The following is a 12,198-nucleotide window of genomic DNA, read 5'->3' on the forward strand; positions in this document are numbered from 1 at the left end:
TGCCCTCAAAAGTCGTCTGTTACCATAGAGCAGTGCATTGTGGGAGCTTATGTGATAGATCAGCGAATCAGAGGAAGAGCTGTCTGACAGCAGGAGGAGCTAAATATGCAGCAATGTAAATGAGGCTAAGGCCACGAATTACTGCACAATTATAATATCAGATAATACGAGCAGGAGACCAAAGATGGAAAAACTGCATTAATTGACAAAATCATATATAATACTGCTTAGCAGACAGTATCACACATAAAGGGATTAGATACACAGCTCAGCAGACAGTATCACACATGATGGGATTAGATACAGAGCTCTGCAGACAGTATCACACAGGATAGGATTAGATACACAGCTCAGCAGACAGTATCACACATGATGGGATTAGATACACAGCTCAGCAGACAGTATCACACATGATGGGATTAGATACACAGCTCAGCAGACAGTATCACACATGATGGGATTAGATACACAGCTCAGCAGTCCGTATCACACATCATGGGATTAGATACACAGCTCAGCAGACAGTATCACACATGAAAGGATTAGATACACAGCTCAGCAGACAGTATCACACATGATGGGATTAGATACACAGCTCAGCAGACAGTATCACACATCATGGGATTAGATACACAGCTCAGCAGGCAGTATCACAAATGATAGGATTAGATACACAGCTCAGCAGACTGTATCACACAGGATAGGATTAGATACAAAGCTCAGCAGACAGTATCACACAGGAGAGGATTAGATACACAGCTCAGCAGACAGTATCACACATCATGGGATTAGATACACAGCTCAGCACACAGTATCACACATCATGGGATTAGATACACAGCTCAGCACACAGTATCATACAGGATAGGATTAGATACACAGCTCACCAGACAGTATCACACAAGATAGGATTAGATACACAGCTCAGCAGACAGTATCACACATGATGGGATTAGATACACAGCTCAGCACACAGTATCACACATGATGAGATTAGATACACAGCTCAGCAGACAGTATCACACATGATAGGATTAGATACACAGCTAAGAGGACAGTATCACACATGAAAGGATTAGATACACAGCTCAGCAGAAAGTATCACACATGATAGGATTAGATACACAGCTCAGCAGACTGTATCACACAGGATAGGATTAGATACACAGCTCAGCAGACTGTATCACACAGGATAGGATTAGATACACAGCTCAGCAGACAGTATCACACAGGATAGGATTAGATACACAGCTCAGCAGACAGTATCACACAGGATAGGATTAGATACACAACTCAGCAGACAGTATCACACAGGATAGGATTAGATACACAGCTCAGCAGACAGTATCACACAGGATAGGATTAGATACACAGCTCAGCAGACAGTATCACACAGGATAGGATTAGATACACAGCTCAGCACACAGTATCACACAGGATAGGATTAGATACACAGCTCAGCAGACAGTATGACACAGGATAGGATTAGATACACAGCTCAGCAGACTGTATCACACAGGATAGGATTAGATACACAGCTCAGCAGACAGTATCACACAGGATAGGATTGGATACACAGCTCAGCAGACAGTATCACACAGGATAGGATTAGATACACTGCTCAGCAGACTGTATCACACAGGATAGGATTCGATACACAGCTCATCAGACAGGGCAGGGTGCCCCAGTAATGTGACCCCATGCCAGTTTGACTCAATAAGGTGACCCCTTGCCAGGGTGCCCCAGCAATGTGACCCCATGCCATGGTGCCCCAGTAGTGTGACCCCATGCCAGGGTGCTCCAGCAATGGGACCCCATGCCATGGTGCCCCAGTAGTGTGACCCCATGCCATGGTGCCCCAGTAGTGTGACCCCATGCCATGGTGCCCCAGTAGTGTGACCCCATGCCAGGGTGCTCCAGCAATGTGACCCCATGCCAGGGTGTGCCAGGGTGCCCGGGGCACACCATTCATACACTTCTTCTTCCCTCTCAGACATGGATGTGCGGTGTCCTCCTCCATCCGCCTGCGATCCAGTGATTGGATGGAGGAGGAGAGAAAAGCGGAGGCGCAGGCAGTGGAGAGCAGCAGAGCTGCAGGCAGAGGGTGCAGCGCGCCTGACAATGGAAACTTTCTCAGTTCCCCCAGTACAAGGAAGCTCCGCGCGCTGAGCGCAAACTACACAACTTCCTTCCTGCTACATACTTCTACACACTGGACAAACACAGCAGGAGGCACAGAGAAAGCAGCCGCTCGGCCACATCCAGGGACCCCCGGACTCCAGAAGAAGAGGGAGCAGGGAGGAGGACAAGCTCATATACTGCACAGGTAAGGCGTATCACACTGCCTCAGCTTAGATACTTGTACATTATAATGCTATAATGCAGAGTGGGTGCCCGTCACTCTGTGCCCTGTGTGGGCAGACGTCTGTCTGTGTACAGCGAGCGCTAGTTATGGATCTGCAGCTTGTAGGATGAGGATCACTACAGGACATAATGATGGGTGTATGGCACAGCTCTGGGTGCTCCCCATGTCACCTGGTGCGCCCTTTGTCATCCTGAGTCCTTTATTTCACTTGTTCTCCCCCATTTCACCCGCTGTCCCCCATATCAACCGATGTCCCCTATATCTCCCGGTGTCCCCTATATCCCCCGGTGTCCCTCATATCACCCAATGTCCCCTATATCTCCCGGTGTCCCCCATATCTCCCGGTGTCCCCTATAACCCCCGGTGTCCCTCATATCACCCAATGTCCCCTATATCTCCCGGTGTCCCCCATATCACCCAATGTCTCCTATATCTCCCGGTGTCCCCCATATCACCTGGTGTCTCCTATATGCTCCTGTTTCTCCTATATCGCCCGGTGTCACCAATATCACCCATTATGGCCCATATCCCCTGGTGTCCCCAATATCACCCGGTGTTCCCCATATCCCCTGGTGTCCCCAATATCACCCGGTGTTCCCCAAATAACCTGATGTCCTCTTTATCCCCCGGTGTCTCTTATATCCCCTGGTGTCCCCCATATAACCTGGTGTCACAATATAACCCAGTATGGCTCATATCTCCGGTGTCCCCCATATCACTTGTGTGCCCCATATAACCTGGTGTCCCCCATATAAGCAAATGTCTCCTATATCCTCCGGTGTCTCCTATATCCCCCCGTGTCCCCCATATAACCCGGTGTCCCCCATATCACCCGGTGTCCCCCATATCATGCAGTGTGCCCCCATATCATGCAGTGTGTCCCATATCATCCGATGTCCCCCATATCACCCGGTGTCCCCCACATCACCCAGTGTCCCCTATATCACCCGGTGTCCCCCACATCACCCAGTGTCCCCCACATCACCCAGTATCCCCTATATCACCCGGTGTGCCCTGTGTCACCCGCTGGTATATGACAAGCAGATTACACTCATTTCTAACTTTTCGGTAATTGCCAAGACATTAAGGCAGAGGATATTGTCCAAAATATGAAGGTGGTCTCCATTTTCGGAAGTTTTGCAGTAGGGCCGTACAGTGGGTGGGATGACAACCCCCATCATTTTATAGTCAGTAGTGACAGAGTCCTTGTACTGGGTCACTTCTTTATACTATGAAAAGTATCCCCTTAACATAATCTGTAACTTCTCCATAGAAGACTGTATACATAGAAATTACCATAGAATATTGCTTACATAGCAATTCCCACACATTTATATCCATTATCGAACTCTCCCAGGACAGGACCTAAAACTATGCACTCACCATTTATTCTGACTTGTCCAATAATCCCTAATTGTGAAAGTAGTCATTGCAATATGTCAATTATAACAAAGGAATTGCTACTTGAGCAATTTTCCAATATCACACAAGTGTAGGTGCATGAATTCTGTAAGCAATCTGTACAGTAGGTGCAATGTAAATTGTCACATGTAATTGTTTATCGGTACAAGTCACTAAACCCACGGCTGTAACAAGGAAATGCATAAATAGTGATTCCCCAAACTATATCCATTATCTCTGTTGAGTCTCTGATGTTGATCAAATAGGCAGGATCTGGACTTATTGTTCCCGTCACTTGTCCCTTTACTCCTAATTATGAAAGGGTTCTCCCAATACATGAATTATAACTGAGTAATTGTTATCTATGCATTTTCCTGATAACATACATGGGAAAGTTATGCACCATACACATAATATTAATACAAAATCAGTGAACTAATTTCTGTATTAGGCAATTCCATAAATATTTGCATCCAGGTGTCGGAAAAACAAAGTAACTTTTGCATAGAATAGAGAGGCAAATGCAAAAAGTGCAATTCCACAATCTATATCCATTAATGCAGTCTCTTCCTTTTGGCCAGATCTAGGCTTACGGCCCACACGAACTGCCCCGTAACCTCTAAATGGAATAGAATCAATCCAGTGTATTTGATATGTAACAGAGGAATTGCTATTTTTGCATTTGTCTGAAATTAGTGTAGGTTCTTCAATACCGTAAGCAAGTCTGTACAATGGGTACAGTGCGAATTGTCACAGGCATCAATACTAAGTGGTTGTATAAGACAATCGCATAGATTGCAATTCCCTCAGGTCTACAGAATCATTCCCTGTATCTACAGGGGACTTGCATGGACTCATCAATGCCCCAAGGACCGGTCTCTGTAATTACCTACATTACGACAGGTTAGTTACTGAGGACAATAGCCCGGCTGATGCCTGACGTGTGTCACTATTAGTGTATTTATACCGCGCAGCGACATGACAACATGAAGTTATGTCACCGAGAGCCGCCAGCGCCATAATGATCAGCGCCCTGAATGGTAAGTGGTGTCAGGGAGATACATTGTTGTGTTACTATGTGGATACAATGTGAATGTATAGGACCGTACACTCAGCCCTGGTGTATGCTGTGGGTCTGAACATATAGAGGTATGCAAGGGTTAATGATCTGGATCATAAGTTACATGGATGAACATAAATAATGATAAGAGGTTACAGTGAGTGTCACCCTAATATTCATGTCTAGGGAGAGCGGACCCCAAACAGCTGCAATGGGGTCCATAGTACATTGTCACCCAGAGTGTGATGCACAGGCACCCGGCTGATCCTGAGTTACATCCTGTATTATACTCCAGAGCTGCACTCACTATTCTGCTGCTGGTGCAGTCACTGTGTACATACATGACATTACTTATCCTGTACTGATCCTGAGTTACATCCTGTATTATACCCCAGAGCTGCACTCACTATTCTGCTGCTGGTACAGTCACTGTGTACATACATGACATTGCTTATCCTGTACTGATCCTGAGTTACATCCTGTATTATACTCCAGAGCTGCACTCACTATTCTGCTGCTGGTGCAGTCACTGTGTACATACATGACATTACTTATCCTGTACTGATCCTGAGTTACATCCTGTATTATACTCCAGAGCTGCACTCATTATTCTGCTGCTGGTGCAGTCACTGTGTACATACATGACATTACTTATCCTGTACTGACCCTGAGTTACATCCTGTATTATACCCCAGAGCTGCACTCACTATTCTGCTGCTGGTACAGTCACTGTGTACATACATGACATTACTTATCCTGTACTGATCCTGAGTTACATCCTGTGTTATACTCCAGAGCTGCACTCACTATTCTGCTGCTGGTGCAGTCACTGTGTACATACATGACATTACTTATCCTGTACTGATCCTGAGTTACATCCTGTATTATACTCCAGAGCTGCACTCACTATTCTGCTGCTGGTGCAGTCACTGTGTACATACATGACATTACTTATCCTGTACTGATCCTGAGTTACATCCTGTATTATACGCCAGAGCTGCACTCACTATTCTGCTGCTGGTGCAGTCACTGTGTACATACATGACATTACTTATCCTGTACTGATCCTGAGTTACATCCTGTATTATACCCCAGAGCTGCACTCACTATTCTGCTGCTGGTGCAGTCACTGTGTACATACATGACATTACTTATCCTGTACTGATCCTGAGTTACATCCTGTATTATACCCCAGAGCTGCACTCACTATTCTGCTGGTGGTGCAGTCACTGTGTACATACATGACATTACTTATCCTGTACTGATCCTGAGTTACACCCTGTATTATACTCCAGAGCTGCACTCACTATTCTGCTGCTGGTGCAGTCATTGTGTACATACATGACATTACTTATCCTGTACTGATCCTGAGTTACATCCTGTATTATATCCCAGAGCTGCACTCACTATTCTGCTGGTGCAATCACTGTGTACATACATGACATTACTTATCCTGTACTGATCCTGAGTTACATCCTGTATTATACTCCAGAGCTGCACTCACTATTCTGCTGCTGCTGCTGGTGCAGTCACTGTGTACATACATGACATTACTTATCCTGTACTGATCCTGAGTTACATCCTGTAAATCTTTTATTTTATATAAAAGTGAAAAACATAACAATAATAAACATAAATAAAGCCATAACTTCTGGCAAAAGAATTACAAAAGAACAAATATAAACAAAAATAAACTTACAAAACCTCCTGGCCCAGCCACACACACACCACACACTCAGCATGAAAACAAACAAAACCTTCACCCAGTCCCACCACCTAATTTTTTTTTTTTTTTTTTTTTTTTTTTTTATATCGAAATACACAGCAAAATACACATAAATAAATAAACAATAAATAAACACAGAAATAACAATGAATATAACGGAAATAACATTAATAACATAAAATATAACTAACTAAATCCCACACCCATCACCCTCCCCCCCCCAGACACTGGTCTAACGTCCAAAGTTCGCGTTATATAGTCCAGACCAGTGCCCAGGATCGTACAGTCCAAGTCCCGTCCACCCCCCTCCCAACCTAACACCCTAACACCAACACCCCAAAACCAACCAACCTATATACACAAGAACTATAACTACATATAACTATAAATAAATACACACTGTACACAAGATACAAACACATTAAACATATCAACATAACAAATCCAAACCACATAAAGCCCAGGTTCGGTGCCTGCAAGCCCTACATCACTATAACCTCAGAACACAAAACAAAAATCTACAGTGCAGCTTCAGCCCAACACCAGGAGAGGAGATGACAGACTAAGGGACACTAAAGGAGAACCCCCTCCAAAGGAGAGAGGCCCTCCCCGTGCCCAGCCTCTCATACTCCAGAGAGCGCACCTTCACCAGGTCACCCAGAATGTTCCTAACCACCTCATGCACCGGGAGGATTTTACGCTGCGTCGATACTAAACACCGTGCGTTCCACGTGTGGTACCTGACCACTAGACTAACTAGGAATAACGTGCAGCGGTCCCGGCCACCCAGGCCTCTGAATGCTCCATAGGCCCACTCCGCATAGGAGAGACCGGCCAACCCGGGCCAATGGATGGAAGCGCCCACCCGGTTGTACACCTCTGTGTTAAAGGGGCACTGAAGCAGGAAGTGGTCCATGCTCTCCAGCAGGCCACCGCACTCCTCCCGGGGACAACCCCTTTCCTCAGAGCTCCTACACTTCAGATTGTCCCTCACACACAGCTTTCCATGGAAGCAGCGCCAAGTCACGTCCCAAAACTTCAAGGGGATCCTGATAGAATTCAATAAACTCAAACCCACCCCCAGATCCCGACTTGGGCAATCCCTGAGGGCCAGAGGCTTCTGGAAATGGGTCAACAGAACCCTTTTGTCAAGGAGTTTCCTCGACATGGTCCTGATCTCCCACATTCCCAGACCCCACCGGCGAATCACCTTCAGAACCGGGGCAGCGTAAGCCGGAAGATGCCCATGCGGTGTACGGAGATCCTTCACTTGTCCTCCTGTCTCCCATTCCTGGAAGAAAGGCCGAAACCATCCCCTGCAGGAGTATACCCACGGAGGAGCCCTCTCTTTCCAGAGGTTTGCTACATTGATCTTAAGAAAGGTATTCACTAGGAACACCACAGGGTTGACCATACACAACCCTCCTTGTCTCCTCGTGCGGTAAGTAACCTCCCTCTTGATTAGGTTCAGCCTATTCCCCCATAACAGCTGGAAGAACAGACTGTAGACCCGAGTCCAGAGGGGTTCTGGCAACATGCACACACTGCCCAGATAAATCAGCAACGGGAGCAGGTAGGTTTTGATCAGATTAACCCTTTCTCTGAGGGTCAAAGACCAACCCTTCCACTGGTCCACCTTCTGAGCGGCGATCTTAAGCCTGCCGTCCCAGTTTTGCATGGGGTAATCCCCCTGGCCAAATTCGATGCCGAGAACTTTGGCAGAGTCTTGGGGCCCTGGAAGAGTGTCCGGGAGATCAAAGCCTGGATCCCCCTCTCCCAGCCAGAGACTCTCACACTTATCCCGGTTGATCTTGGACCCAGAAGCCTCTGAGTAGCGGTCAACCTCTGACATCACCCATTGCGCCTCCCCTCTCGAGGACACAAAAACAGTGACGTCATCGGCGTACGCTACCACCCTTAGAGTGGCTTCCGGTGCTGCCCGGTCCATCCCGACTCCCACTAACGGCCCACGATCAACCCTCCTAAGGAATGGGTCAATCGCGAACACGTATAAAAGTGGGCTCAGAGGACAACCCTGGCGAACACCAGACCCGACCTCAAAAGAGCGGCCAATCCAACCGTTCACAAGTGGGAAACTCTCTGCCCCTGCGTACAAAACTTTCAGCCAATTGACAAACCCACCCGGCAGGCCATACCTCAGAAGGACAGACCAGAGGTACTCGTGGTCAACCTGATCAAACGCTTTTGCCTGATCCAAGGACAGCAAGTACCCCTTCCAGTTACCAGCCCTGCCCTGCTCCACTGCCTCCCGGACACAAAGCACAGCACTAAATGTACTGCGGCCTGGAACAGAGCAGTGCTGGGTCCCCGAAAGGAGCCGGGGTGCAAACTGCACCAGCCGATTAAACAGCACCTTTGCCAAAACCTTTCTGTCCGTATTGAGAAGCGCTATGGGACGCCAGTTCTCAATACGAGATCGGTCCTTACCCTTTGACAGGATGATCAGGGCTGACCTCCTCATTGACTTCGGCAGAGCGCCCGAGGAAAGACACTCATTGAATACCTCAGTCAAGAGGGGAACCAAGGCGTCCTTAAAGGTCTTATAAAACTCAGATGTTAAGCCATCCGGACCTGGCGATTTCTTGAGGGCGAGCCCTTCAATCGCCCGGCTGACTTCCTCTTCCCTGATCATATCTGTCAAAACATCAAGAGAGGGGTCTACTCCTGGCTCAGGGACAGTTTCAGCCAGGAAAGCCGACATCACATCCCGATCTAGATCCTTCCTGCCCAAGAGGTGCGAGTAGAAGGATTTGACGACCTCCAGGATCCCTGATCTGGACCTTTTCAGGGATCCCGTACTGTCAACCAGTCCTGTGACAACTTTACCATTCACTGACATCTTGCAGTTTCTGTAAGGGTCGGGCGAGCGGTATTTCCCGTAATCCCTCTCAAAAACCAAAGATGCGTGTCTATCGTACTGACACCTCTTCAGCAAGGATTTCACTCTGGAGATGTCCTCACGACTACCTCCAGTCGAGACGAGATGCTCGAGTTTCCTCCTCAGGCCCTGATACAGGCGGTACCTGTCCAGGCTCCTGAGGCTCGAGAGCTGGCGGAAGAATCTCGCCACCCTTTTCTTGAGCATCTCCCACCACTCTGACTTACTGCTACAAAGGCCCAGCAATGGTACCTGGCTCTGAAGAAAGTCCTCAAAGGATTGTCTTATCTCTGCTTCTTCCAGGAGAGACGAATTGAGCTTCCAGTAGCCTCTTCCCATCTGGGGGGTCTCTGTAACATTCAGAGAAAACAAAATTAGACAGTGATCGGAGAACTCCACCTCAACAACGGACACTGGTGAAGAAATGGCTTCCTCCTTTAAATAAAACCTGTCTATTCTAGACCTGCAGCTACCCCTATAATAGGTGAACCCCGCGTGGCCTGGGGTGTGCCGGATGTGGACATCCACCAGGCGAGCCTCACTAGCTATGCTATTAAGAGCGACGCTATCATAAGTCAGCTTGTCTCTGGAACCTCCCCTATCCTGGGACCTCGTGACAGCATTGAAGTCCCCTCCAAAGACCACCTGCCGACTTGTAAAAAGGTAGGGCTTGATCCTCATAAAGAGACACTTCCTGTCCCACTTGGACTGGGGACCATAGATGTTAATAAGACGAAGTTCTTGTCCCTTCATGAGGACATCCAGGATCAGGCACCTCCCCATTTCTAACTCAATAACTCGTCGGCATTCTACCGGTGCGGTAAAAAGGACCGCCACTCCGCTATACGGCTCGGCCGCAAGAGACCAATAGGAAGGCCCGTGTCTCCATTCCCTCTTAGCTTTAAACACGGCCGCCAAATCTGGCAGCCTGGTCTCCTGCAAAAATAAAATGTCGGCTTCAACACGGCCGAGAAAATCAAAGGCCGCAAATCTAGCCGCATCAGACTTAATGCTGGCGACATTAATGGACGCCAGCGTCAACGGAGTGGGTGCCGCCATCATGAGTGATTGAGTTAGACGGCTTTTTTCTTACTAACTCCCTTCCCTCTACTGTCCTCTGAGGATGATCCCTTTTCCCTTTTCCCTTCAGAATTGGGGCAACTTCTTTTTAACGAAATCGAGGTGTCCATGTTATTACTGGCCCCCAAGGACCCACCCGGACCACCCTCTCCTTCGTCCTTGTCTCCTGGCTCTGAGTCAGTCTCCCACTCTGAGGACCCAGCATCCCCAGAGGATAGAGACTCGGCGCCCCCTGCAGGCTGCTCCGCCGCCACCTCCAGAACCCCACCCTCAGCCTCTCCTTCCGAGGAGGCGATCTCATCGAGGGTGAGGAACTGGTTGGAAAGCTCAACCAGAGGGGAGGAAGTTTTCCCTTCCTTAGGTACCTTAGATACGCCGCGTTTTTTCTTTTTCTGCTTGCGCTTATTTTCTAGCCAAATCCTGTTATCCTCATCCATACTCTCATAATGGGAGGACGTGGAGGACATGGCACCTTTCTCGCGCTCCATCCTCCTGACCTCCTCATCCAACTCATCATCCCTCAGGGCCTCAGTAGCAAGACCAGCCTCTGAGGAAGGACCAAGGGTCACCCCAACAACCTGAGGCTTCCCCAGTTCTCTCCCTTTTTGTCTAGCTTCAAGCCGCCTCAACTGAGAAGGCGACTTCTTCTTGCTTTTCTTCACAGGCCCCTCAGCTCCTCCACCTCTGCTGGTACCTTCCCCAGCAGAAGCAACCACTTGGCTCTCCTCCACTGGGGTCACAACCGCATTGGCAAAGGAGTGAGGACAACGGCTGAAAGGGTGACCGAGCTCACCACACAGGTTACACCTAATGTCCTTACAGGATGCAGCGAGATGACCTAGCCCACCACACAAAGCGCACTTCTGCACTTGGCAGCTGGCGCTGAAGTGTGTGGGGTCACCACACCTGTGACAGACCTTCGGCTGCCCCTGGTAGAAAATCAGGATTCTGTCTCGCCCAAGGAAGGCTGAAGAAGGAATGTGGGCGACTGTGCCGCCTGAACACTTCAACTTCATCATGAAGGTCCAGGCCCCAGACCAAATGCCAAATTCATCGCGGTTTTTCTGAGGTACCTGTACAACCTCACCATAACGACTAAGCCAAGTCATGATGTCCATGCAAGAAAGTGACTCGTTACGGGTCAAAACGGTCACTTTCTTGACTGTGTTTTGGCGAGACACTGCTTGCACAGCAAAGTCTCGCCATGCGGGATCGTTCTTTGCCAGCTCATAATTCGACCAGAAGAGCTCTAAGCCCTCCGGCCGAACAAAGCTGACATCGAACTCCGGAGTACCATAAGGATGTATCAGGGCAAAGATGTCACTAGCCCTGAAGTTCATCTTCAGGAGGAGCTCCACCACCCTTGACCTGGGTGGGCATGCGTCACTGCCCCTCCAGCGAAGACGAACCACATTCCTACGGGCAGCTCCGGGCCCGGTTGTGGGTAAAGACCATACAGTCTCTCCCCCCCTTTTCTCTTGGAAGGCTGCCAGGCCATGCCTGTCTGTCCAGAAGGACAGATCAACCTCTCTCCCCTCTACATTGATTGACTTTTCCCCTCTCCTGAGAGCCTCCAGAAGACGCCTTTGCAAAACGCTGTTCCCAGAGCCAGGAGACAAGGAGTTAACCCCACTTGCCCCAGCGGTGACACTCGCATAGCTCCTTAT

The 12,198-nt window shown here is 48.5% G+C and overlaps 1 protein-coding gene across 2 annotated transcripts in view; it reads left to right on the forward strand.

The window, feature by feature from the left end:
• Positions 1–12,198, forward strand: part of ITPKB (inositol-trisphosphate 3-kinase B) — a 165,204-nt gene that overhangs the window by 70,187 nt on the left and 82,819 nt on the right. Inside the window, exon 3 of one of the 2 annotated variants that reach the window (XM_072140004.1) lies at positions 1,994–2,326. The exons of the other annotated variant lie outside the window; for it this stretch is intronic. The gene's annotated coding sequence lies outside the window, so the exon portion shown is untranslated. The remainder of the gene's footprint in view (positions 1–1,993; positions 2,327–12,198) is intronic. 2 annotated transcript variants of the gene reach the window in all.

This window comes from Engystomops pustulosus, chromosome 3 (genome assembly GCF_040894005.1).
Source record: "Engystomops pustulosus chromosome 3, aEngPut4.maternal, whole genome shotgun sequence".
Classification (NCBI taxonomy): Eukaryota; Metazoa; Chordata; class Amphibia; order Anura; family Leptodactylidae; genus Engystomops; species Engystomops pustulosus.